Genomic DNA, 6,000 nt, shown 5'->3' on the forward strand with positions numbered 1-6,000 from the left:
CATCTTCTCGATCTTTGCCTCCATTCTTATTCCGAGGTCCTGGATCATCTTAACTATCATTATTCTGAATTCTTTTTCTGGAAGGTTGCCTATCTCCACTTCATTTAGTTGTTTTTGTGGCGTTTTATCTTGTTCCTTCATCTGGTACATAGCCCTCTGCCTTTTCATCTTGGCTATCTTTCTGTGGATGTGGTTTTTGTTCCATAGGCTGCAGGATTGTAGTTTTTCTTGCTTCTGCTGTCTGCCCTCTGGTGGCTGAGGCTATCTCACAGGTTTGATGGGAGGCTCTGGTGGTGGGTAGGCAACAATTCTTTATATTGAATTTTCCTTGTTCAAATTACTGACTTGGTTTCTGTCACCAGACTAGAATGACAGATCCTTTTACATTTTTGGTTAACTTAAACCTTCAAGTAATCTCCCAACTGAAATTCTGTGATTGGGTTTGAGGGCAGTGGGCATAAAGTGTAGGAAAGGGCACCTGGCCATGTGGGCAGGCACAGCAGTTTCTGGCTCTGTGAGGGGCTCACGTGTCATGGCTGACTAGGTGAGTGAGATGTGAGCAGGACTAACTGGCAGTTGGAGCAAATGGGATCCAGCATTCTTGGGAACTCCTTCCTCAGGATTCTATTCCAGAGATGTGGCTAGAAGGGGAGGTTGGTTGCACTATCTGAGATGGGGTGGGCTTGAAATAACAAGGAGGAAGAGCCTGCTTGATTACTGTCCAAAAGAAAATGGACCATATTAGCAAGTCCAGATGGGGTCAGGGTCACTGGTTAAATCCTGAGAAGCACCCACAGCAGCTATGATATTCCATCTGCTTCTGCCCATAAGCAGCTGGTTACCTTGTTGATGGCCACAAAAAGAGATGCTCCACAGCCCTGAAGGATTTTATCCTTCTAATGAGCAGACAAGCTACAGATATTTATATGATACTGCTTAAACATTATAAGATGAAACATTTCAGGAAATGGTTTGCATAAACTATACATATTGATAGTTAATATAAGTAATTTGTATTACGGGTTTGTTTTCCTTGGTGTGTACACTTTCTCGTCCCTGGGGATATGGATGAGCAAAGTGTTTTGTTACGCTGCCTTTCTCCTGCTGTCAGTGACACAGGTGCAAAACTGCGGGCATGATGAATCAAATGCCAATTGCATCACTGCCGCCTGTGCTCAGCTCAAATTGCCGTCAGTAGAGGAAATAGAATTCATTAGTTTTCTTTCAGGGCACATGCAAACACACAAACACATGGGTTTGAAAGAATGTATGATGGCAGCAAGGAGAAATGGGCAAAGCCCAACCTTTTTTTCCTCCCGAGCAGCTCTGGCAACAGATGAAACAATAAGCCTTTGGATGCACTGTCTTTGTCAGTAGATGTTTGGGAAGATGGTATCCCTGTGGCAAAATGCTCTGTGGATAACTGATCACATTTTTTTACAGTCTCTCAGACCTATTGAGAAAATAATATTGATTCATTACAGAATCCAAAATGCTACAAATGCTCAAAGAAAATATAACCAAGTAACTCAACAATTTTAAAGGATTCAGATAAAAATAACATGCATGAATATTACTTTCATGACTTATGTGGTGAGTTATCTAGGGTGATGAGTTGAGAGCCTTTATTTCATATCTATTTTCATTTTGGCACTGGCTGAGCTAATGCCATCTGACAATAAGTGTGGGGCTCTGGCATGATGACAGAGCTCCACATTTGGAGAAAAAGAGACTCTCTTGAAAAAATTAATCCTCTCAGGGTTTCTGAGATTGTTGGGGACTAGGAGCAAGCTTAACCCAAGTTCTAGCTTTGTGTTTTCCAAACTAGACTGATCTTGGAGACTTTGACTAGAATTCTGTGGTGGGACCCAGGAATCTGTATTTGTAACAGGCACCCAAGTTGCAAATTTGGAAAACATCATTCTTGTGTATATATTCAAAAGTGAAGTTTATTTTTCAATGCAGTTTGATGCCCTTGTCCAGCCAGATTTAAGTTGGAATGATTCACCTACATAAATATATTTTTTAAGGTTTGGGAACACTGGTCTCAGCATTTGGGAGAAAACATGAAAAACAACAACAACAAAAACCACTCCCTGTATTGAATTGAGCAGCTGAAAGGCAAACACTTGGGTTTTTCTTCCCAATTATGCTGCTTGGGCTGGTAGACTGTTGGGGATGAAATGTATTCACATAGAAAAGTCATTCTTGGGACTTCCCTGGTGGCGCAGTGGTTAACAATCCGCCTGCCAATGCAGGGGACATGGGTTCGAGCCCTGGTCCGGGAAGATCCCACATGCTGCGGAGCAACGAAGCCCGTGCGCCACAACTACTGAGCCTGTGCTCTAGAGCCCGCGAGCCACAACTACTGAGCCCGCATGCCACAACTACTGAAGCCCGCGCACCTAGAGCCCATGCTTTGCAACAAGAGAAGCCACAACAATGAGAAGCCCGTGCACCGCAATGAAGAGTAGCCCTCACTTGCTGCAACTAGAGAAAGCCCGCGCGCAGCAACGAAGACCCAACGCAACCAAAAAAAAACCAAAACATTCTTCTTGCTCCTTCCTGATCTATACTTCTTTTTTTTCCCTTTAAAACATAACATTTATTGCCTTTTTCTAATTACAAAAAATAATTCATCCTCAATGCCAAAAATCCCAAAGAAAACAGAAAACAAAAGTCTATAATTTCACCACCTAGAGATAACTTTCCTGTATGTTTTCTAAAGATGCAATGATACGTGCTTCTTGAGGCTTATAATTACAATACATCATGACCACTTTGTGAGAAAAAGTAATTGTAAGTTAAAACAGGAATGTTAAAGGTAACCTATAGAGAGTAGAATTTCACTCCTGCTACATTTTCATATTTTAAGAAATGCTGATAAATCAAACCGCCCTTAGAATTCTAAGAGAATCCATATTTTTAGAATTTATAAATACTGTCTTCTAAAGTTCATACCTTAGATATGTTTTTTTATTCTCTAAAGAGTTTTTTCTTAACCTTTACATATCTATTATTCATTCATTTATACATTGTATAATTGTTGAATATTTATTATGGAGATGCAGCATTTAAAGACTGTTAAGGTACATTCCTCCAGTGAGCTTATTTTCTGGGTTAGGGGAAAGAAATTATAAATAAACAAATGAAGACATTTTCAGATTCTTTGGATTGGGTGATCAAGGAAAGTTACTGTGAAAAGGTGACATCAGAGTTGATACCCAGGAGATTAAAAGTATCCCAGCCTTGGGAAAATGAGAGGGTGTGTTTCCCTACAACTTCTACAGAATGTGTTACGGAATGGTTTTGGTTTAATTTGGTTTGGTTGATTTGCTAGGTGAGAGGTAGTGTAGATTTAATTTACTTTTCTTTCAGTTTGAGTGGAGTTAAACATCTTGTCATATATTTTAGGGCCATTTTAATATAATCTTTTGCTCATTTTTTTCACATCGAGTTTTTGGTCTCTTTTTCCCTCAATTTTCAAAAAACTGTATATAACAAGGGCTTATTTCTCATTCATACTACTTGTCTATCAAGGGTTGGAATTCAACTCCACATTGTCCTTAATTTCAAAGTGTACAATATGATATTGTTAACTATGGGCACAGTGTTATACAGCAGATCTCTAGAACTTATTCATTTTATATAGCTGAAACTTTATACCCTTTGAATAGAAACTCTCCATTTCCCCCTCTCCACAGCCCCTGGCAACCACCATTCTACTCTCTGTTTTTATGAGTTTGACTTTTTAAGCTTTCACATATAAGTGAGATCATATAGTATGTGTCTTTCTGTGTCTGGTTTATGTCACTTATCGTAATGTCTTCCAGGATCAGCCATGTTGCTATAAATGGTAAGATTTCTTTCTTTTTAAAGGCTGAGCAATATTCCCTTGTATTATTCATATATATATATCACATTTGCTTTAGCCATTCATCTGTCAACAGACACTTAAGTTGTTTCCATGTCTTGGCTACTGTGAATAATGCTGCAATGAATATAAGAGTGCAGATATCTCTCCAAGATACTGATTTAATTTCCTTTGGATATATACTCAGAAATGGGGACTTCCCTGGTGGTCCAGTGGTTAAGACTCCACGCTTCCACTGTAGGGAACTGAGATCCCACATGTCACGTGGTGCGAATTTAAAAAAAAGTGGGATTGCTGGATCATATGGTAGTTACAATTTTTTTTTTAATCACAAATAAGGTCTTTTATTTGTCACCATTAAAGGTCTGATTTTTAAACAGATTCTTGGACTGGTGGCTCATATCCATCAGCTCATTCAACTTTAGCACCTGTCTCATCCCCAGTAGCTTTTCCAGAGCTACTACCTTCACCATGTAGCTCCATGAGTTTTCCCAGTTCAAACTTGGGCTTCTTCAGCATTTTTACTTTTCTAACAAAGACATCATGGAATGGATAAATAGATTGGCAGGCCTTTTCTGTGTCTTTTCCAATGCTGTCTGGAGTCAATTTATTGACCACCTCTTTCAAGTCATTTGTCTGCACCTCTCGGGTCATGATTTCCATCATCTTCTTGCGCATCTGGCAGTCCTGCTGGTGCTGGGCATGAGAGGTCTTCTGAATCTGATTGTTGCGCTTTTTAGTAAAACCCACACAGAATAGACGAAGCAAATAACCATCGGTAGTCTTGACATCAACGTGAGCTTCAGGTATGGTCTGCCATTTTTTGACCATGGAGCACATTTTGTCACGGGTAAGATCCGTGCCATGGAAATTAGTCAGGCAGTTTTTTTCCTGAACATCCTCAGTAATAAGCTTGAATTTTCTAAATGCAGCTTCATCATTCTGCAGATCAGCAGGGCTCACTTCAAACACACGACCCTTGAGGCCATCAGATGCGATTTTGGTTCCTTGAGTTCTCGTGACTAGTGTTTTCCCAATATTTCTTATATTGAACATAGCTGGTGCTTTCACATCATACCAATCTTTCTTAGAAAATGGGTCAACTACCTTCTTCTTGGCTCCCTTTTAACCACCTTTCGTAAGGCACTTGTTCTTACCGACCCTGTAGTTACAATTTTAAGTTTTTGAGGAACCTCCATACTGTTTTCAATAGTGACTGTATCAACTTACATCCTGACCAACAGTGTACAAGGGTTCTTTTTTTCTCCAAACGCTTGCCAACACTTGTTATCTTTTGTCTTTTTTGATAATAGCTATTTTAACAGGTGTGAAGTGACATACCATTGTGGTTTTGATTTGAATTTCCCTGATGATTAGTGATGGTAAGCATCTTTTCACAAACCTCTTGGACTTTTGTACATCTTCTTTGGAGAAATATCTATTCAAGTATTTTACCCATTTAAAAAATTGGATTATTTGATTTTTTTGCTATTGAGTTGTAGGAGCTCCTTATATATTTTGGATACTCACCTCTTATCAGATACATGGTTTGCAAATATTTTTTGCAATTCTATAGGTTTCTTTTTCACTCAGTTGATTATTTCCTTTTCTGTGCAGAAGCTTTTTTAGTTTGATGTAGTCTCACTTGTCTTTTTTGCTTTTCTTGCCTGTGCTTTTGGTGTTATATCCAAGAAATTATTGCCAAGGCCAACATCATGAAGCTTTTCCCCTGTGTTTTCTTCTAGGAATTTAACAGTTTCAGGTCTTAATGTTTGTCTTGAATCCATTTTGAGTCGATTTTTATATATGTTGTAAGATAGGGTTGAATCTCATTCTTTTACATGTGGATGTCCAGTTTCCCCCATGCCTTTTTTTTTTTGGAAGAGATTGTCTTTTCCCCATTGTGTAGTCCTGGCACCTTTGTTGAAGATCACTTGACTGCATATATGTGGATTTATTTTTGGACTCTGGTTTCATTGGAGTATATGTCTGTCTTTATGGCAGTGCCATACTGTTTTAATTACTATAATTTTATATGTTTTGAAATCAGGAAGTGTGAAGTTTCCAGCTTTGTTCTTCTATCTCAATATTGTTTTCGCTATTTGGAGTCCTTTGTGGTTTCATCT

General features: G+C 38.9%; 1 pseudogene across 1 annotated transcript in view; it reads right to left on the bottom strand.

The window, feature by feature from the left end:
• LOC309619930 (small ribosomal subunit protein eS1 pseudogene) overlaps positions 1-5,073 on the bottom strand; it is a 350,663-nt pseudogene extending 345,590 nt beyond the window's left edge. The window contains exon 1 of the transcript XR_014249872.1: positions 2,532-5,073. The product of XR_014249872.1 is annotated as a small ribosomal subunit protein eS1 pseudogene (transcript). The remainder of the gene's footprint in view (positions 1-2,531) is intronic.
• Positions 5,074-6,000: the final 927 nt, after the last annotated feature.

The sequence above is a fragment of the Balaenoptera borealis genome (assembly GCF_965194805.1).
Source record: "Balaenoptera borealis genome assembly, chromosome: X".
NCBI classification, from domain to species: Eukaryota; Metazoa; Chordata; class Mammalia; order Artiodactyla; family Balaenopteridae; genus Balaenoptera; species Balaenoptera borealis.